The sequence below is a fragment of the Canis lupus genome, chromosome 22 (assembly GCF_011100685.1).
Source record: "Canis lupus familiaris isolate Mischka breed German Shepherd chromosome 22, alternate assembly UU_Cfam_GSD_1.0, whole genome shotgun sequence".
Taxonomy (NCBI): Eukaryota; Metazoa; Chordata; class Mammalia; order Carnivora; family Canidae; genus Canis; species Canis lupus.
Genome location: NC_049243.1, coordinates 40,336,322 through 40,359,575, shown reverse-complemented (window position 1 = coordinate 40,359,575; position 23,254 = coordinate 40,336,322). Strand labels below are relative to the sequence as shown.

General features: G+C 31.8%; 1 long non-coding RNA gene across 7 annotated transcripts in view; it reads right to left on the bottom strand.

Annotated features, from left to right (window-relative positions):
• The window catches only part of LOC111091760, a 48,188-nt gene that overhangs the window by 11,600 nt on the left and 13,334 nt on the right, over nucleotides 1-23,254 (bottom strand). For 3 of the 7 annotated variants that reach the window (XR_005376066.1, XR_005376067.1, XR_005376063.1), the window contains exons 3-7: nucleotides 16,284-16,363; nucleotides 15,103-15,223; nucleotides 11,849-11,951; nucleotides 9,647-9,759; nucleotides 1,826-1,920 (exon numbers count right to left, since the gene is read on the bottom strand). This is a non-coding gene — a long non-coding RNA (uncharacterized LOC111091760). The remainder of the gene's footprint in view (nucleotides 1-1,825; nucleotides 1,921-9,646; nucleotides 9,760-11,848; nucleotides 11,952-15,102; nucleotides 15,224-16,283; nucleotides 16,364-23,254) is intronic. The other 4 variants (XR_005376069.1, XR_005376068.1, XR_005376065.1 and 1 more) reach the window with 2 other exon arrangements.

Here is a 23,254-nt window from a genome sequence, read left to right as displayed (position 1 = left end):
GACACTAAAATTGAAATATACCCATAAAGGATATCAAAAAACAAAATGATTAGTGGTAAATGCAGTCAACTCAAATGTGTTTTTGATTTGTCACTACTGCTCAAGAATACAAGAAATTACCAAAAATATATAACTCATTTATGAATAAATTATGTCTTCTAAAATTCATCAAATTATCTTATGCATTTGCAATATGTCACTAATACAATATGTAAAACTAAAATATATTTATATAAACCATCAATAGTAAAAAAAATAAATTTTGACACCATGCTAGAAGAAATCTCTCTTTCATTTAAGGTTATATCATATACCCCGTGTTTCAAAATACTGTGCTGTACAGAATAATCATTTAAGTAAATTAATAAGAATAATTGTGATTAGAAGAGGTTATTTAGAAAGTTTGTTTCTTCTAAGCTTTAGACAAGATTTTAAAATCTGTGGACTTTAAGGAAAACAGTAGCTTAAAGTGCACATGATTCTTTGAATAAAAAACCTATTTGTAAGTTCTTTTTATAATAATTTCATTTCAAATTTCACTTACTATGCAACTCCTATGTTCCAGAGGCTGTGTTACACAACATATTGAGATTTCATAGATTTACTGGACATAGCTTGGCAAATTTTAATGCCAATACAATATGTATAGAAATAATTATAGTAAATTATGATGTTTTGATATATGCATCAGTGTGGTTCTACTTTAAAACAAGAAAATATTAATACAGAGTTTCTAGAGAAATTGTAAAAGATTTAAATCTTAGTGAATAAATAGCAAATCACTATATGGGTGATTTTAGGAAAGAAGTTTTCCCAGAACACACAGATTGGCACAGTAACACAGGGAAGATCACAGCAGGGTCAAGGGAAGTTTGAGAAATTCAGTATCAAGGGTTTTCATTCATTTTTGTTCTCATTTCACCCAAACGAATTTTGTGAAACTAAATATCCCCTTGATCATCTAGTTGACATGTAGAACTTTCATCATATATTTTAAATATAAGCATTTTAAAATTGTTATGTTATTCATTTAAATATACCCAATCAATTCTGAATATCTTGAAAGTTTGCCATCACTATCTTCCACATAAGGAAATCTATAAGTCAATTCTTGTTGCACATTTAGGTATTATTATTACATCATCCTTTTCACTTCTGATGAAACCAGTCCATCCTACTTCTTCCACAGGCTGGTATCTTCAAGTAATACACATTTATGCCATAAAGTCCTTTATCAGTGACCAGATTCAAGTGATATTCAATAAAATTTATATGTAAAGTAAATTTTAATTCCATTTTCTGTGATCATAAGAGTCTAAGTTTCAAAAAGTTCCTTGGAATTGGATTATCATTATAATTATTGGTAGTACAAGATGAAATAAAACACTAAAATTATGTTACAAGTTTTCTTAAACATTTACTATAATAATCTAAATTTTTCTTAAAATAAATCCCTGAGTGAGACTAATAGGACTTTTTTTGGGTAAGTAAATACTACTTAATACTAGAATAATACAGTACCCAGCACAATTTTATTTCTATATTTCTTTCCTTTTCTTAGGTAGATGTTGAGAAAGTATGTTTACATAAATAGATGGTCAGGGAAACTATTTCATTTTGCTGAGGATTATTTTTCAGTTCTTTGAATGCAATAGGTACATGCCAAAAATTATGTAGCTACCTATTTCTCAACTTATTTTTAATAATCTATCACCTGAGAACTCCATTAGGTTTTCCTTCCAGTGTGTTGAAAGTAAATAACAGGAAGCCTGAACAAGGGGTTTATTACTTACTCATTAGTGTCACTCACTTTTGCAATACCAACCTTAATGCTTCTAATTACATCTGAGGGTGCTTCAGTTATTCGTCCTCTGGGGCAATGCACCATAGTAAAGGTGACTATATTGTTTATTATCCAAACTAAGAATAAAAGTGGGCAATATTAGTGAGCAAGCAAGAAAATAGGCATGGTCCAGACTAACATTGACAAACCAGCACATAACTGTCACCTTACTGATAAAAAAAAAAAAATACTGAAAAACAGAAGAGAGACATGGTTTTCTCTAAAAAGTTAGGGAAGGGAATTTGTAGGGAGATAGATGAAAAACTGCAGACTTATTTTATTGGGCACATACATTTTTGAATAGATACATTTTACGCTTAGACAATTGCATGTGTGAAGGGTCCTAAAATGCCCAGTCATATATGCCACACTTTGAGGACAACCTATAGAGGATAATCTCTAGTGATTAAAGAACATGAGGAGTAGAACATGTGTGTCCATGATGCTAATGCATTTGGAACTTTTTCTTTCAGTAACATGAAATTATGTTCTCAGGCAATTGAGATCGATCACTATGTCTAGTTCTATGTATCTCATGTGAGGGTACCACGTATGGCTCAAGTGTCTGCGAGGATGTGCCAGTCAAAAGACACATCCCTAATTAATGAAGTAAGTTACTACCCCAGTTCACCTTTAACTTACAGAAGAAAGGAAGGAAGGGAGGAAGAGTAAAGAAAGTAAGAAAGAAAAATTTACAACAGGGAGCTTTCCTCTCCTAATAGGCTCATTTCTCTGCAGCTCCCCCTACCCCAGCCCGATTCTGCAAACTTTGCCCTATGAATATGAATGGTATTAGTTTGTGGTGGAAGTGCATAAACTGGGAGGATCTATCACTGAAATTTAGAGCCATATAAGCCCTTTGTGCAAATTTTTTTCTGTGAGTTAAAGGTGGACTGGGTTTACTTCACTATTTCAGTCTATATGTGACCTTCTTACCAGTGTCACCAGTAAACTTTATATCCCCACACTAGCAGAGTCATTCAATTCGGTTTTCTGTGAAGCAAAGAAAATTAAGAAAAGCCAGATTCCTGAACATTTAAACCACACCAGCTTAGAATGCCAGTCTTGTTCTGCCCTTCTTTTCTTTTCCTCTTTTCAAGAACTTTATTCCATCTCTCCAGTGGATCACAATTTTTTTCTCTTTCCTGAAATAGTCTAGTATCTCCCCTGTGGAAGAAGACATAAATTCTCCTTGATTCAGGTTCCTGACCTCGAGAGAACCACAGGTAGAATTCTTCCATTTCCATTTCAACAGTCTCTCCATTTCCAGACTGCACATTACTTCCCCATCTGCTCCTTTAGGGAAGACAGCCCTGATGGACAAATTCATGCTTACTTGACCTCGGCATGTTCACACATATTTTGGCCACACTACTTGCAAAAATTTCATTGTGCGCTGGTATGTTTTCCTATTTATCTGACGTTCACTTGATTGATGGGTAATATATTTGCTTTTTGATTATTTTCTGTTTTATTTGGTTTGTTTTTGTTTGTCTGTTTAGTCATAATAATAGGAGTTTCCTGAAGTCAGAATTCTCTTTTTAATCACTGGTGCAGAGTGAAAGGTATTTTTTGTAAAATTATTTTATTGAATGTATAGAACCCAGAGATCAATAGTTGATGCGACACCACAAACTCAATCAGTAATTAGAAATAAGTTTATTTGAGTAATTGTTGAAAGGAAGTAAATTTAGGCTATCTTCATTTTCTCAATTTAAGTACCTTACCTATTTTATTGATCCTAGATCTTTACTTACTATTTCTTTTTTAAAATTTGTTTTCTTTTTCTAGTTTTCTTCTATTTTCAAATATATGCATTGAAGTCTGTAGATTTTTTCTCAATGCCCTATTATAACTACAATCAACACCTCTATTATGTCATATTTTTATTATTTGGTTCAAAATATTTCCTACTTCCTAATGATGTTTCTGTATAAATGGAAGTTATTTAGAAATACATGGGTAATGTCCAAACACATGAAATTTTATAGTTGTTTTTAAACAATTGATTTGTAATTGAATTTATCCTTTGTCAAAGAACACACTAAGAGGCTGATATCCATAATCTAATTTGAAAAAGTGCTTCATTGGTACATTTGGTACCACCTTTGTATAACCTCAAGTCAGCAGCTATAACTTATTTTTTTTTTTTTGCTATGCTTGCCTCTAGCATCACCCCCTCACTGCCTCCAAATTGCTGCTTTTAATTTTCTTTGTGCTAGGAAATCAAATAAGCAAGCACTTTTTTTTTTTTAATGGTGTCTAAAATAAGAGTGTGTAAGACCTGAGGGACTTTTCTATGAAGAAAGTGCTTGGCTTTTAGTTCGCAATTTATGTCACATTTATGTCTTTTGAGGCCACTAAGAGACATATGCTTGTTGATTTTCAGGTTCATGACTCTGTGATCTGATTAGTTGAGTTTATCAAATTTACAATGAGTGCCCACTAAATGGCAGGTACTGGACCTAAGCTGAATTTACAAATGTGAATAAGACAGTATTCACCATTTAAGCTCTTGAGTTCAGTAGGGTAAAAAGTCAGACACATATACAGAAAATGTCAACATCCTACAACAAATGCTGTGAAAAAGGCTCATTTTGGAACTAGGCATCTAATCCATCGTGAAATATGTGCGTTGGAGAAGAGGAGATAAGAAAAGGAACTGTGTTGGAGATGACACATAAAAGGCATTCTAAACAGAAGAGAAACATCATTAAAAGTATAGATGAAAGCAAACAAACAGCCCAGTGCAGGTGGGGAACTATAGGCCTGCACTATTGGAATGTAAATTGCATATCTGGAAAATAACAAAGGAAGTGATTACTGCTTTGCTTGATCTCTATATGAAATGTTTTATACCTACAGAAAAGGGATAAGAAAGCTACCAGTAGATATTACTATGTGATTTAAATCATTTTGTAAAGAAAACACACAGATTCACGAAGTTGGTGGAACTCTCCAATTATCCTTATCACAATTTTCATCTTCACAGTCCTTAAGTTTAGAAAATCTTATGAAATTTGGAGTCTATAGTCTTTTGGTTAAAAGTTTGAATTGCGCATTTTGTGGTGGAGTAAACTCACACGTGCATTTTTCTCTGTAGGCAATCCACCTAAAATAACCCATTTTTCCTAGGCTGGAACTTTGTATCTCTAAGTAACCACTGTATTTTATACTGACATTTTGTTGGTAATCCAAGTACCATCACACCTATCTCTGAATAATGGGTGATCTTCACACCAGGGCTTCTCAAACTTTAATGTGCATAGTAAATAATTACTTTGTTAAAATATAGAAACCTGGACTCCATTTCCAGGGATTCTGTCCCATAGGCCTGGAAAGAAGTCAGGTAATCTATATGCTTAAAAATTTCCCAATTTGTTGATGTGTTGATCAATGGTCCACTTTACATAATACTGCTTCATGCCATAATTTCAATAAGAAAGCTAACATGTCTTATACAATCGTATTAGTAGAAACTGTTTCATATGTCCATTTTAAGTCTCAAATAGCCTGTACCAGTGATTTTTGTAATTACTACCAAATTTCTTCCTGGCTCTATGTGATAAGTTTAGTACCTAGAAATGATATAGTAAATGTGGGGTCCTAAACCAAAGAAAACAATCCAGGGACTGCCCATTCAAAATGTTATCTTGTTCTTGACTTTTCCTCTCTTGACTTTCCTCTCTTGGTTCCTTTCCTCTTTTGACTTTTCCCTCCACCAAATCATTTTAATTGAAAGAAATACAATTCCAAAAAAAAAAAAAGAAAGAAAGAAAAGAAAAGAAGAAAAGAAAAGAAAAGAAAAGAAAAGAAAAGAAAAGAAAAGAAAGAAAAGAAAAGAAAAGAAAAGAAAAAGAAAGACAATTCCAAAACCAAAAGTAATGAAATCAATTTAAATCTTTACTGAAGCCTTTCCCCAAAAGCCAAGGTGAAAGCTTATATATAGCGCAGAGAATAAAGTCTTGAAATCTGCTTTTGTCATCTTTCTTTCAATTAATATAGATGAAAACCTGCATCACCAACCAACATTTTTCCCTTTGCTGTAATATATCCAAGTTCCTCATTAAATCTGCACTCAAGGGCTCTTGACTTTTGTAACTGTGCCTTTCTTCTTGACCTTAATTTATTATGTTTCTTTCTTTCTCCCTTTGTTCTCCTTTCCTACTATGTTTTTATGAGTCACATTCTCTGGAGCTAGACTGACTGGGTTTGAAGCCTGGCACAGTTACCTAGCATACTATGAATGTGCACAAGTTTCTCAAACTCCCTGTGCTTCAGTTTCCTCATCTGTAAAATGTGCTTCTAATAATATCTTCTCACGGGGTCAGTGTAGAATTAAATCAATTTTCCTTGTAGAATACTTAGAAAAGAATCTTGTACTCAAGAAGTGTTTTGTAAGTATCTTCTATTATTATAAGGTCTATCTATCATAGTTTCTGTGTTATTCATATTTATGATTTTCAAAGAGTTAAAGACAAAAATATGTACTTGAAATAAGGTGGCTTCAGAGATGACTTTTAAAAATTACCAAGTTTTCTAAATACAGTGAGAATGAATAATTAAGATAAATTATTATAAAACCACATTACTTTTTTTCTCAATTATTTCCCAAGATAGTGCCCAAGGACCTGAACAATTACCCTCATCAGTTATGTCATAATGAGTGAAGAATGTCTGGTGACTCATGTATGCTTTCTTCACTCAGAATCTCTCCTTCCATGAACAAAAGCCAATACAAAGACTCAACTCAGATATCCTACCATAAGTACCTCCAGTCCCACCTGTACAGTTAAGTCCTTGTGCCCACTTTTCCACAGAATTGTATGGCATCCTCCCTAACTGCAGAGAGGCAGAACAAACAAACAAACAAACAAACAAACAACAACAACAAAAAAAAACACCTCATTTTTCTTTTTTCGTAAACAGAATTTATTTTCTTTGGAAGGGTGCTTTCTACACTGGCCACGATTAACCAATAATAGCCTATATTTCTAAAATTAAATCTATACTTTTGATATGGGGGAAATTTCCAAAGTTTCTTGAAGACATTTATAAATGGAGTTTAAAGAAAAGATAAGGTTGCAGATGAGGTGTTGCTGGCATGGATGAAATGTGATCAAGAAAATCTTATTTAGGGGCACTTGGGTGGCTCAGTGGTTGCATGTCTGCCTTCGGCTCAGATCATGATCCCAGGGTCCTGGATGGAGTCCCACATTGGGTTCCTGCAGGGAACCTGCTTTTCCCTCTGCCTATGTCTTTGTCTCTCTCTCTCTCTGTGTCACTCATGAATAAATAAATAAATATTTTTAAAAATCTTATTTACGATTGGCCCCCAACAATGAGGAGAGATAGGCAGTGTACTTTAACACCAAGCAAATGCAGTATTTTCAACAATACACATAGATTTGTAGGTCCTTTCTAAAATATACACTGAAACAGAAACTTTAAAAAGTCCTGAGTACTTTTGAAGAGTGAGGTTCTGTAACCCAAGCTTCTAATCAATGATTTTAGATAGGAAGGAATAAAAAATTCTCTCTATGGCTGTAATATGTGGTGCCAAGTTTACTCCAGAGAAAATTTTTACCCCACACATATAAAAACTTTGAAAGTAAAAGCATATATTAGAAGTGTTTGTAAACACCCGGCTGTTTTATTTATAAAGAATTTTGTGCTGACTCAACTAAAATCAGTAAATTGGTTCCTTGAAACTTCATTATTATAAGGTATTTTGTTTTGTTTTGTTTCATGTGGGAAAGTACTGAAGGGAATATATTTTACTATTGTGGTGAAGAGAAGAAAAATACTGAATGACTTGAATTTAACTTTCTTTTCAGATTGGCCTTAAATCACTATTTTTTAAATTAAAATGACAAACACACATCAAACAAAAGTTCTTTAAAAATCATATTGTGGCATTCACACTGATTTAATGAACTCTTTTGAGGAATACATATCTAATATGCCATGAGAAATTGGTGAGTGAACTGTTTGTTCCTATTAGTTGCCATTGTTTTTTTCCAAAATAAACTTTATCTAAACAATAAAAAAATATTTAAAAAAATATTTTAAAAATATTTAAAAACTATTTAAAAATTTTAGTTTTATTTTAGAGAATTCACCATTAATTAGAAATTTCTTTCAATGATGTCCAAAAATTCAGCTTGGTTTCTCTATCTGAATTTCATATATTAAAGGATACCTCTGTAATCGTCAAGATTGCATTTATCACAACAAAGTAGATTTCATGGGATTTACCTTTCATTTTAACACTTGCTGCTTAATTAGAGTTGGTTTTCTTTTTTTGTAATAGTAAAGAGATCTTATGATTACTGGTTTTATGTAAATAGCCTCTACTTACAAAAAAAACAAAACAAACTTTTTGGGCTCTGAAAAATTATGCATCCATGTTACAGATGAAGAGTAAAAAAATAGTGAAGTTCTGAAAGCTACATTGTATTCTGTAGGCTACAAAGTGCTATGCAATTTCCAGTAGCTGATGTCACAAAATATTTGTTAGGGCTGATTATGTAAACTGATAGAAAAAAAAGGATAAATATGTGAAAACTAGTATGCAATCATTTCACACATATTACCAATGGCTGAGGAAAAAATTTAAATTATATTTGAATAATTATGTTCATCTACGTGGCAAGACTTTAAAAAAATCTTACACAATAACTTTATTTATAAAAATAAATTAAAGGTATCATTTTAATTAAAAATGTGGATATTAATTTATGCAAGGAAGTTAACCACTATATAATAACAATATTTTAATACTAAAAGGATAATACTAAAAAATAAAGCCTAGAAAGTGCTAGTACTGCATTTATTCTTTTAATATTTTACATGTATTATAGTAGTATTTTTCAAATATTCAATGGCATGGAAAAAAATTTTAGTGCATAAGGCCATGAGGAACACAAATATAAGACAAAACTAGCACTAAATATATTACAATTTGTGTGTGAGCAAGGTTAGAACAGACATTTTAAACAAATTCTGAAAAGCAACACACATTGTATTTAACTTTTGGTAATGTATTTGGAGTGATTTGTTTTCTTTTTCTATGTAATTTCCCTATGAGTCAGTCATTTCTGTTTGACATAAGCCATTTGTCTATTCAGTTAAAAATAGTGTGTGCTTTAGAATAAAGGAGTATTTCTATTTAAAAAATGATTTTTATAGAATATTACCTACTAATACTTTTATTTATGTGTTCATTTCCTATTGATAAACTAGAGATCTGGAACTAGCTAAAAGGAAAACAAAGTAAAGTGGAACTGAGGAAAATAAATAGTATTTAAAATAAAAACTGGCTGTATCTACATCTTCTGAAAATCTTATAAAATTCAAATTATTCTTACACCTGTGTGAGAAGCTTGTGAGAAAAAGAAATGATAAAATCCAGTCACTGATTCTGTGCTGTTAAAAGATGAGCCAGAGAAAATGTTCTTTTTCTAGCAGATCTCATTAAAATTCAAATGTTGGGAAAATTAAGAATTAAAGGGCTCTGAAGGTCAGGTTGAAAGGAAAAAATAATTGAGGAAAAAACAAGGAAAAAGATGGTGCTATTTGTACTGAATGAAGAAATATGTAGACTTAACACACACTTTGTTGTCATCCTATAACCACAAGAGGGACCAACCATAAAATAAAACTTAAACTGTGACTAGCATATCAGAGTATGGAAAGATTCTGGTTTCTCTATAGCTAAGCTGCTGGAAGACTCTGTCTCTAGATGCCTTTTTATGAAAGATTACACATTTCCTGTTTGTTTAAGCAGGGCTGATACTGTACCTTGTGGTCAAAGGCATTATGACTGATACATTATTTTCAGGTAACCTCAGAAGACAGCTGGATTTTACAAAGATATAGAGGTATCAGGACATGCAGTTGCACCTCCTAGGAGACTAGAACCAGAAACAAAATCCATTAAAAAAGAATTGCATTACAATGTGTCTCCTCTCTCTCACCTTATCTTTCACCCTTCCCAGGTTTTTCTTTCTCCTTCTCCAGATATTTGCCACATTATGTTACCTTTGATTTGAACACATAAAAAAAGCCTGATAAAGGCCTGGTTTTAAATTTCAAATTCCCAATAAATTACTGACATTTTCTGAATTATGTTTGCCTTGTGCAAAGGGAAGTTTTTCTTAAGATTTTCTGTGAAGGAAAGAAAATGACTACTGACAATGTTGAAGTCAGTTTCTCTCCTATACATATCCAACTGATAAATTCTCTTAAACTTTTTTTTAAGACATTTATTAGTTTTAAAGAGAAAGAGAGAGTAAGGGGGGAGGGCGAAAGGCTGAGTGAGAAGGAAAGAGAATCCTATGAGAAGTGTAGAGCCCCACAGGCTTGATCATAACCCTGATATCATGACCTGAACCAAACTAAGAGCCAGTCACTTAACAGACTGCACCACCCAGACACCTCAAATTCTTTTCAACTTTTGAGAGAGGCAAATTATGCATTTACCAAAAACTTCCATGTTTATTTGGTGCTTCTTTTTGAAATTCATTGACATTACTTTTAAGTGAAAGTAACATTCTAATGATCTTCTCTTGAATAAAGATGAGCTGGAGATTATGAAAATATTGTTCACCAAATTTAGAAAACGTAATTTATGACCTGAAGACTTAATTGGTACAAATAAGGACAGAAGTAGGTGGTATTACTGAAGTTGCATAAGAATCTACCCAAAGTTTTAAGCATAAAACAGTCATTTCACTGGGCTTGGGGATCTGAGGCTTAGAAATTCAAGAACAGAGCAAGGTCACTCACTCACTGATATATTTGGGCCTCCTGGAAAAAACAGTAAGTCTGACTGAACTTAACAGATAAGGGCTGGAATCATCTGAAAACATCTTAATTCATACATCTGGCAATCGATTGCAGGCAGAATTTTGACTGGACTGTCATCGTAGATGAGTCATCTCCATGTGATTTCTTCATGTATGCTCATTTGGGCTTCCTTACAAGATGGCCACAACTGAGTTCCAAAAGCAAGACACTTGCTTTCTTGAATTTCTAAGCTTCTGTGAGATGGGCACTGAGGGGGGCACTTGACAGGATGAGCACTGGGTGTTATACCATATGTTGGCAAATGAAACTCCAATAAAAAAAATACAAAAAAAATTTTTTTAAATTAAATTAAAAAGAACAAAAGCAAATGTCTCAAAAGATCAAGGAAATATATGCTACTTTGATGATCTAGTGTCAGAAATTACTTCAGATATATTCTTTCACTGAGGACAGTTGTGATACTACATGTAGTCCAAGGAAGGAGACACTTGGCAGGACTGTCAATGTTACATTGTTAGAAGAGCATGTAGGATAGGAGATATTATTGTGGTCATCTGTGAAAAAGGCAATATGCCATAGGGCTTATATTTAATAATCTTTACTGATACAGAGTAGAGTATTCTAAAAAATCAAAGGGTTCTATTTATATTTGCAAGATGGGCACAGCACCCTGCCCACCTGAAGTATCTACAACCTACAATTAGATTTCATAGATGTGCAACTGAGTCAACACAAGGTGGTCTGCTGAGTATCAGCATGGTCCGAAAAATAGTCAATATGTTTCCAGCAACAACTACATAATTTTAAAAGGTTTGTATATACTATATTTTAGTTTCAATTAGGAGGATATTTCATAAAACCATATATCACAAATATGCACCTAACAGGGCAATAACGTTTTTGAAATTGTACTGGTCTTAAGCTACCCTGTTTTTCTACCCTTTCTTCAATAGTCCCTCAAAAGCAGCTAAGCATGAACTCTGATAATGATCCATTTACATAAAAGCTTTATATAATTGCCATGAAATTTGCCATTTGTTCTACTACTTCGGGGGGAAAAACTTTTCTTAATATTTGCACTATCTTCTATTTAATTTTATTTTAAACTTTTTCCTTGGAACCAGATGAAAAGTTTCTATTGTTTTGCACCTTGTGTCTCTATGGAGATACACTATGGACTTATAGGAAACTTACAGGTTTTTAACAGTTGGAAGGCCAACACTCAATATTTATCCTGAAGTTGCCATGGCTACTAATGCAGATAAAATTTGCTGAACAAGTTCAAGTTAGAGATAGCCTGAAAAGCACAAGAGGTCTCATTAAAGGTTTCAACGATTAACCACAGTGAAAATTAGTGAGTGAATGTGCTGTCTTGATTTCCTATTCTGTTGATCTTGCTCATGATAAAGTGAGACTATTTAGGAAGAAAATGTACATTAATATAGTTTGATAAGTGTCATTCTTTTTGTTGATGAGATGACAAAGAGAAAATTAATCTTACTCCATTATCACCTAAAATCATCAGTGTAAAACAGCATCTGCTAATGTTCTTTACCTAAAGTCAGAGGCTCATAAGCTTCTGTTATTTGTTAAATATTTATGTTATACTTTTAACTACATTAAAATATAGTAGAAACACATGCATAAAAGAGAGTATATATATGTGTGTGTGTATGGAATATTAATTTATTCAGGATTAAAGGAGATTTCTCTTCTCAGGATTGACCTATTTTGACTTTGTTTTTGTCATTAAATATATACTTGTTTATATTTTAAATGCTAAATTATGAGTGAGTCCGAGCTCTTTTTAAGTCGATCTTTGCAAATATAGTCATATAAGTAAACTCACTTCCAATTTTATTCAAAGGTTTTTGTTACAGAAGTCAATAATAACTTTAATGTAGAATTATTTTATTCAGTTAGGATGTACTCAGCTGTTAGAACAATAGGTAGAGTCCTGGAGTTTGAGTAGTTTTATGTTAGTAAGAAAAAAAAAAAAGCTATTAATATAGTATAGGTAGAAGTCTCTACATAGAATTCCAGGTTTGAAAGTGTAAGTAAGCCACCCAACTGTCCTAAATGGCTCAGGATTTAAGGTTGCAAGGTTTTTAATAAGCCTTAGAATTGAAAATGGGTAGTTTGGTAGAAATGGGTAGGATGGGTAGAAATGGGTAGGATGTGTGATTTTTACGGCTATATCTGGAGAGTCACAGTCAACTTGAGACAACTGCTCATACAAAAATTGAGTTATAGATTTAGGGGAAATAAAAAGTGTATCATAGTATGGTAGGGCAGCCTCTAACTCTGACCCCCAATTATTCCCATCTCCTGTTATTCAACCTTATGTAATTATGACTCTTGAGTGTGGGTTGGACCTAGTAATTTGTCACTAACAAATAGAAGATAGTAAAGCTATGAAATGTTACTTCTGAGATTAGGTTACAATAATATCTGGTTTCTTTCTTACTTGCCTTCTTTTTCTTTCACTCTGAGGGAAGCCAGCCACTGTACTGTAAGCTGCTTTACTGAGTGACCAACAAAGCAAGGGTGTAACTGAGGTCAGTCTCCAACCAAGAGCCCGCAAAGAATTGAAGACTTTGAACAACCTCAAAAGTTTGGAGTGGCTCCTTCCTCAGTTCATGCTTCAGTTGAGACCTTATCCTTGGACAATACCTTGATTGCAAACTTGTTAGAAAAGCTGAGCTACAGCTACTGAGGTAAGCCATATCTAGATTTCTGATTCATAGAAAATGTGAGATAATAAATATTATTTTTTAAGTTTCTAATTGTTGAGATTATTTGTTATATAATAATAAAACCAATACATATACTATAGTTGAAGAGGAGTGGAATCAGTTGGAAAATGGGCATAAGATTTGTGTGATGAAAACGCAGTTTTAGGTAAGATTTTAAAATGACTTAATATCCATATCTGTATCTCTACCTTCCATTCAGTGATGATGTCCAGAGTTAGTATTCTCATCTTTTCTCCTGATTTCTTGCTTCTAGTTTTCCTACACTATGCAATAAATTCCATAAAAATAAAAATTTTATTTCTAAAATATAAAATACATGTTATGTGACTCTCCTATTCATGATTCTAAGATAAATCGCATTATTGTTCCTCTTATGTTACCCTGCTTCTTATCGTTGGAAGAATGTCAAAAGTTATAAAGATAAATCCACCTGTATACTTTCTTTTAAACTGCTTATCTCTACATGATTATTTATATTTGATTTCACAATGCATGTGGCTAATAGCCATTTACTGTCATGGAGTAGGCATTTAATAAAGTTCTGTTAAAATGACTGAGTTAATACCTCCATATTCATTCCTAGTGATTAATCCTGAGCTTCTCTAGAAAAGCTAAGTAAAAGAGTTCATGCATTATCAGGATACTCCATGAATTCTCCCATTCTCTAGAAGAGAATTAAATTATAAAATATATAGAAGGTAGATAAAATATATTTATCTGATGATAAAAATGAAAATAAATTTAAAAGATAGAATATATTCTCCGAGCTTCTCCTCCATTGTGGAGAATATTTTGTCATAATCACAGTACAATTGTCATATAAGAAAAGAAGAAAACATATTAATCTGTATTTTTTTCCTTAATTAAGATTTAACTATGGTAGACTAAAATGTATTAACATATCTGAGGTACTGGGATATTTATATTATACCTGTATAAAGAAGTTCTAGCTTGGGGCATCACAGGTGGCTCAGTGGTTTAGTGCCACCTTCAGCCTGGGGCATGATCCTAGAGACCTGGTATCCTGTATGGAGCCTGCTTCTCCTTCTGCCTGTGTCTCCACCTCTCTCTCTCTCTCACTGTGTCTCTCATGAATAAATAAATAAAATCTTAAAAAAAAAGTATTATTTCTTTTTCCTGATTACATTTCTATTCTCTACTTAGCTTACTTTAAGTCAATACCATTTAAAATATTTCCCAATGCTATACTATTCTAAATTAAAAGCATTAAATCAGGTTCGCAAAATTGATCCTCAGTAACTACCCATTTTCAATTCTAAGGCTTATTAAAAACCTTGCAACTGTGGATATTTCAACAGGTAATCTAAAACATTCCAGATGATTCTATTTGTCCCTCTTCTTCTTTCATAAACATTCTAGGTAAATTCTTTCATATTCACATTAATTTTATTGATATTTACTTGCGTAAGAATAGAGTCAGGATCATTGATAAATTTTGTGTTGTCCTTTGGATCACTTATCTTTAAGGTAGAAAAATATAAACACACAGATGTCAAAGCATAGTCTCTTATACTATGGAAAGTTTCTTTTTTTTTTTCCTCAAAAACATACATCTATAATGAATTTCAGCAAAAAATTTACTTTTGAATTGAAAATTCCACCATTAAATACGTTGTATCTTTATAGGTATAAAAGCCTAAAGCAAAGATAAGAGAGGGCCCCCCCAGTTACCTCTTTGTCTTCTACGTTGTCTCCTTTTCTATTTCTCCTTCCTTGTGAACCCTGACTAATCAATGCAGGTCTCTCAGAAACAGGAAATACCGTTTTGATGGTTATTGAGATCACAACCACCCTGAAAGTGAGAGGAACAACACAGGCTGAACCTTCAGTCCCAAGTTTCAGTCAGAGACAAAACTGCTGCCTGAAAGCTACAAGGGCATTTACCCAACATTCTTCTATCCCATTAAAGCCCTCAAGTCAGTATTAATCAGTGAGTCATCCAATCTTTGGTGTGCCCTGACAGACATCAGCTGAAGAAAGCTTCTAATTGCAATCAAGTCTTTTAATTAAGTTTTAAAGTTTTAAATAACAACCTACCAATAATTTTATTTATTGGGTAATCTTTTTCAAGTCCAGACAACTCTAAAAGCCAATCTTGTAGTTCTGATGTAGCTCCTTTCCTTGGAGTCTGTGGACATCCACAAATAGTCTTAGACTGTAGTTGTATAGTTGGCAAGAGAATACAGGACTCTTTGAAACCATAAATGTATTCTCTGCTTGAATGTTGTACATGGATAGGACTCAAAACTTGCATAAGTGCATAGGCACTTCTTGGTTCTGAGGGTACTTGAGTTTTACTTGGTGTCAAAAATGGGGTAAGGCATTGAATTTCCCAATGAGGGGGTCCATTTAGTATCTCTTTATTATGTTATTAGAATAAATTATATTTCATCTCAATTTTAAGGTATACAATATAAAAATTATTTTTGGTACTGTTGAATGTTCAGTAAATTATTGCTAAATTTCCCAGCCTGATGTGAATGCTTCCTGGGGCAGGGATGAGGATTGATTTAAATAAGTTTGTCAACTTTGGATGAAACAAAACAAGAGCAAGAGTAGTAGATTTCAATAGCAGAAAATATGATTTGTAGAACAATAGTTTCATTGAATTGATCAATTGGCAGATAAAAAAATACAGCCACCAGCATTAGAAAATATATAAGCATTTTCTGGAAATTAAAAAAAAAAAAAAACATTGTCATAAAAAAAAAATGGACAAGGAAGGTATCCCACATAAATGAGGGACCTAAACCACAAACTAAAGTGATTTGGGCATTAGATATAACCAAACAACCTCTTAATATATTGGTTATTCAAATTATGCCACTTAAGAAAAAAAATTACTGAGATACCTGGTTGGCTCAGTTGGAAGAACATGGGACTCCTGATCTCCAGGTCCTGAGTTCAAACACCATGTTGGGTGTAGAGATTACTTAAATAAATAAAAATTAACAACAGCGACAAAAAGATTACTTTGGCTTATTACCATCTACATGTTAATGTCCTACTTGTTTCTAGTAAAAGCAAATATTTGACTTAAAGATATTGTATTATTTACATTATTTCTATGGATTATAATGAATTTATAAGTAAATATCTTCTAGAAAGGAAAAAAAAAGAAATCACAAGAAAATATTTCTTTTATGAAAACATGGGCTTAAAATAGTTATAGAGGGGGATCCCTGGGTGGCGCAGCAGGTTTGGCGCCTGCCTTTGGCCCAGGGCGCAATCCTGGAGACCCGGGATCAAATACCACGTCAGGCTGCCGGTGCATGGAGCCTGCTTCTCCCTCTGCCTATGTCTCTGCCTCTCTCTCTCTCTCTATGTGACTATTATAAATTAAAAAAAAAAAAATAGTTATAGAGACACCAAATTTCTTCATAGCAAATCTTTTGAAAAATATATCACACATGCAAATAATATATAAAGTATGAAAGACAAATGACCAGCAATGTGCTAAAAAACCAAATTCTTCTAATAAATTTGATGTTTTTTTCTGCCTTTCCCTCAATAGGTCTTTCCAGCTGTAGATAAAACCATGGTAATTCTGTCAGCTAGTTGTGCCCATGAAACTAAATTCTGCCTAATGAGTTGTAAAAGGAAATGTAGACTGGGGTATTTGATATAGTCGCCGAAGGGAAGAGGTAGGCCCTTCTTTGTCATATCTTCTTTCCTGCTACTTAAATGTTGGCAGGGTGGCTGGACTATGAGACACATGTGAGTACGGAAGTCAGAGCAACAAGGAATGTAGAAGGAGTTCGGTCCCAAATAGAGGTATGATCAGCCAAGCCAGTCCTGGACTGATTACTTTTGGACTTAATGTATGTGAAGGAGAAATAAACTCCTATCTCGTTAACACATCTATTAATTTTATATTCTGTCACTCTTAGTCTTACTTAGTATATACAAATAAAAACATCTTCTCCTAGAGTATTGCATGTCTTTTAGCTTAATTAATTGTATTTTGTCTTACAATGCAATGCTATGAACATTGTGATAAAGTTAACATTCAACTGTAAGTCGTTTTCTTTAGATAGACATTCCTAAGCCATAATATTTTAATACTGTATAGTGTTTTCTTATATTGCTGGTTTTTTTTTTTTAAATTTTATTTATTCATGAGAACATACAGAGAGAGAGAGGCAGAGACACAGGCAGGGGGAGAAGCAAGCTCCATGCAGGGAGCCCGATGTGGGACTCCATCCCGGGACTCCAGGATCACGCCCTGGGCCGAAGGCAGGATGGCTAAGCCACCAAGGGATCCCCTTATATTGCTGTTTTTATGAGACTTTGTTGGCATAGTGGTTGGATTATGAGACACATGTAAAGTATATGTATATATAACTATATATTAAAGAATAACCATATATAGTATATATTATATGTAGTTGTAACTATAACAATAGTTATATATAGCCATAATTATATAATTATATATATAGCTATAATTACAAACTAAGAATATGATAAAATATTTACTGAATAAAATGGAATATTATTGAAAGGCTTAAATACTATTTGGAAGTTTTATCAATTACTTATTGAATTATTAAAGATAAAGTTTTATAGCAAATTGTAAGATATATGTGTAATTTAAAGTGACAGGAATGCCATCCATCAGTTCCATATTTTGAGAAGTATGTGAGAAGATAGTTAAACACTTATGAAAAAAATGCTTAGTGTACCCATACTTGGAAGGGCATAAAACTTTGGTAGATATATAAATGATTCAGCCATTTAGAAATATCACAAACCTTGTGACTCTGATTAATATATTATTTTTTTTTATGTCTTTAGACTTATTCATCATTCTGAATGGAATGAGATGAGACTTTATTAGTATACTCAGTGTTTCTGTAGGCAAATGGAAACCTTCTCAATTAAGCTAGTAGTGATATGAAATCATTTTTGGAAGTTATTCAAAATATGCAGAGATAATTTATGTTATGTCCTAAGTCAGTCTTCCAAAACATTCATTTTTAAATTCATTGTATTGGCTATATTTTCTGTTTAAACTCAATAGGTCAAAAATATTTAATTGTTCAGGATACTTGAACATGACTTATAATATTCAAGATATTAAACTAATAAATGTCAAGGTAGATATGTCTTTTGGCATCTGAGTTGCACTTTAAGAACTGACCATAACTGTGAACAGTAATCAATGATTATTAACTAATAATAAAGAGAATGTAAATTTGACAGATTTTAAGCAACATAATCTCATCACTAATCAGTTACGATACTGGGATGCCATTAATTTTTAGTAATTGTTCCACATTTTCATTTTGTGGAATTTATATGAAAAAAAATGAGTACTTGAACAACTAATTCCTAAGTAAATATGTGAGTATAATCAAAATCCCCATCCACCTACATCTTCATAAAAATGACAAAGATATGATAAGAAAAACATCCTATATAATTGTCACTAATACGTTTTTGAAGGCTTTATGTGAATCCATTGTTTTATTAATCTAAAACCAAGTAGAGATATAATAAATATGCTCAAAATGGAATGTATATTTAGAAGACATTTAACAATAAAGAATTCAGAGGTATTCTGTGATTCAGATAACAAAAAGGGTAAAATGAGAATATGTTTAATGCCAAAAATGGGACATTATTTATGTTTTGCTTCTGTAATTTCATACATTCAGTAGTTGTATTTTAATGCATTTCAGTTTATACAACAAAATAGATATAGTTAACAATACCTGGGCCTATGTATTGAGTTAAATTGATCACTTTATGAAATTATTATTATGTATAAAAATATACAAAAATAAATCATCTTATCAAGGGTTTAGATTTCTTTGATTACTCTTTTTTTTTTAATTTATTTTTTATTGGTGTTCAATTTACTAACATACAGAATAACACCCAGTGTCCGTCACCCATTCACTCCCACCCCCCGCCCTCCTCCCCTTCTACCACCCCTAGTTCGTTTCCCAGAGTTAGCAGTCTTTACGTTCTGTCTCCCTTTCTGATATTTCCCACACATTTCTTCTCCCTTCCCTTATATTCCCTTTCACTATTATTTATATTCCCCAAATGAATGAGAACATATGTTTGTCCTTCTCCGACTGACTTACTTCACTCAGCTCTTTGATTACTCTTGTTTTAAATTTTGATTATGCTCCAAATAAAAATCACAGTAAATGTTTTTTGGGGAGATCATAGTTTTGTATGAAGATCATTTATCCAGACTGAAAAAGATATCTTGATACTAATAAAGAAGATTAAGTAGAGCTTTGATTTTTCCCACTTTAATAACAAATATTACAAGAAGGGAAAGTGGATACTTCGGTGGGAAAGTGAAAGAAATAATTGAATGTACAGTAGAGTGCAATTTACCCGTAGGTGTTAGAGAAATGAAGCAAAAATGTGAGATTATAACAAAAGTTTTCATTTCCCAGTTTGAAAATTCAACAATTAGAAAATTAAACTATGCCTCCAATAAACAGTTTTGGCAAAAATAGTTTTTAATCTGTACTGAATGATTGAAATAGTCACAATCTATGTTTGTGAATCTATCAATTAAATTAAAAAATATTTTCCTCTCAATATTTGTCTATTTTTGTCTGTTTTGAAAACCATCATTTTAATAACAATTTTATTGCCCACTCAAAATGTGAAAATAAATTTTTTTTTAATTTTTTTTTTACTTGAATAACAATGTAAATTCATGATTTCCTTTTAGTTGATAGTTACCCTAATTGCTAGCACTATCTTATCACAGTATGAAAATGTGACCAGGGGCACCTGAGTGGCTCAGTTGGTTAAGCATCTGACTTTTGCTTTTGGGTCAGGTCATGGTCTTAGGGTTGTGGCATCAATACTTGCTACAGGGTCTGCACTCAGCAGGAAGTCAGCTTGTTCCTCTCCCTCTGTTCCTCCCCTGCCTCTCTCAAACAAATAAATAAATGAAATCTTAACAACAAAAACAAAAATGTGACCAGAACAACCTTTACAAATTAACAAAATCTAAAGAAATAATAAACTTAGTAAGTTAGGTATTTTTTAATCATAACCATATTTTTCATTTATATTATACAGATTATACTAAGATGTAACAGGTCACCATTGCTTATGAGAGCAGTTGGGATTATGATAGATATTAATATGTCTTGGTTCTTTTAATTGAGAAATACTGTCTCAGCATTGTAGAAATGTACCACTGAATTATTCAGGTAGTTTATATCTCAAAAATATGTAGTTTAATGAAGATTCAGTGAATTTCATTTTTTAACTAATCTTGGATGCCCTCATTTTAGAAAGTCTAGATGGTTAAAAAAGCTAGACTGTTTTTCTGGCTTTGGAACATGTATTCTTAACAGTATACTTAAAACAACAACAAAAATAACAATGATAAAAATAATAGAAAAAATAACTGAGATGACTGAATTAATGAGAATAATACGGATAATGAAGAGTGAAAAACATTCAGAACTTATATTTAATAAATTAAAGAGCATTGTAAAGGGCACATTGGGAGACCAAAAAGATCTTTCTTTTATATTTCTCTTTATTGATTTTCTTAGTATACAAGAATATATAATATAGAAAATACATTAAATAAAATGCAAAAATTAGAAAATATATATTTGCCAAAGAGTAAAAATGTTGAATAATATAATTACCTGATTTGCTAATACATATTTTTATATAATTCAGATCACAGAGTACAGATATCTTGGTATATGTATTTTCACCAACATTTTCTATGTAGTTAATTTTAATGTAATCATAATTCTTAGTGGCTTCATTGCTAAGCAGATATATGATGATATACATAACCTCTTTACAAGAGTGGATATTTAAGAGATTTTTACCCACATTCTTTAGAACTATAAATATTAATACAAAGGGAAATTACATATTGTTTACATGTGTATTATTTAACATATAAAGAATTCTTGCAATTTCTGAAATCTAGTATTTCTATTTTTCCTTTTAAGTTTTGGATGTTTTCCATAATACATTACTTATAATATTTTATATTAATACATTAGCTTCCACTTCATCTGTATTTTTATTATTATTATTATAGGCTATGTGATGAAATTCTAAATCATCATCTAAGGTACTATTGACCTTAATTAGAATAATGACCTTTTTATTATCTAACAATACTGTTAATACACCTTTGGCTTATTTTTCTATTTTTTTCCCTAGAAAACAATCGTATATATGATATATCACATAGCCCAAATCTTCTGTAATTGGGGTTAAATCCTATTTAAATATATAATAACATTTAACAAATTTTACATCTTTTCAATATTTATTTATTTTTGCTTTTCAATATTTAATATTTAATCAAAGGACATTAATAAAAGATAATATACAGAACAATAAAAAATGCACAAATCACAATTATAATTAAGATCACAATTTCTGGGCCACTTAATTCAAGTTAATAAAGAAATAAGGTCCTACTGAAGAAATCCTACACAAAAATTAAAAACTCTTTAAAAATTATAAGGAAACTTTTTCATAACTTTCTAGTCTTACTGGCTCCTATTTGTTACTAATACATACTCTTAGGACCAAGTAGAAATCTGGACAACTTTCCTTCTCTAAACAGGCTGCCTAAAGCTCTCACTAATGTTATTGCAAAGATCACTCATATCAAAATTACGTTTAATAAATCATGGCACTTCTGGTCAGCATTATGAAGAGGAGAATAATGAAGAGATAAGAAGATAAGAATTAGATAAAATAAATAAAGGTGTTGTTAATTAGGGACTATATAATCTATATACAAAATCTCAATATAATCAAAATACAAACTATTAGAGTAAGAGACTTTCACATATTTGCCAAATTCAAAATCAGACCCAAAATATAATATTATTTTTCAACATCAACAATAAATAACTACAAAACTTATCAAACACAAAATACCATTCACAAGATTCTATGTTATAAAGTATCACAGAATTAGTTGAACTAAAAACTTACGATATCTCCAAGGACAAAACTTTAAAACTCTAAAAATTATGCTATGTGTTCTAAACTTTCCCATTTTATAACATCCTCAAATCTGGAATGTCTTATCATCAATGAGGTATGAAAACATTATGTCATAATTTAATTAACAGTGTTTTTTTTTTCTTAATTGCCAATAAGAGCATATCTTCCAACCAATAGAAACTTAGATTCAATGATTCATGGTAAAGGATACAGATGATGGTCTGAATTACTTGATACATATTAAATTCTTTTGGATGAGATGACTTAATATCATAAAGATGTTTGTTTTACCTAAATTAAGCTACAGAGTTAATGCAATCCTAATTTGAATCCCGTGGGGTTTTTCAAAAAGTTGAAAACTCTAATTAAAATTCAAATGGAAAAATAAAAGATCACAAAAACTAGTTATTCTTATTTTAGAAAGTGAGGAACTTGTCCTACCAAATATTAGAATATTCAGGTAGCCCTCATTTTTCACAGTGCTGCAAGGACCATACACACACATGCACACACACACACACACACATATACATTAGCAACAGGCCATAATCATGAAAACAGTCTAAACAATCAATAGGAAGAATTACTATTTTTCTAAGACTTTTCTTTTTCTTAAAATATTAAATTCAAGTGTTGGTTAAAATATATACAGGAATAAAAATGATGAAATTAATATTCACTGCACTGTAACATAAAGCATTAGATATATTGAGTTAAAGTGTTTTGCATAGGTGTAAAAAAATATCAAGAATAGTTTGAATATTGTTTGACTTCCTCTTCTGTCATATAACTCATGGTATGGAGTGAACATCTTTTCTATGCTTTGAAGATTGTTATACTTCTT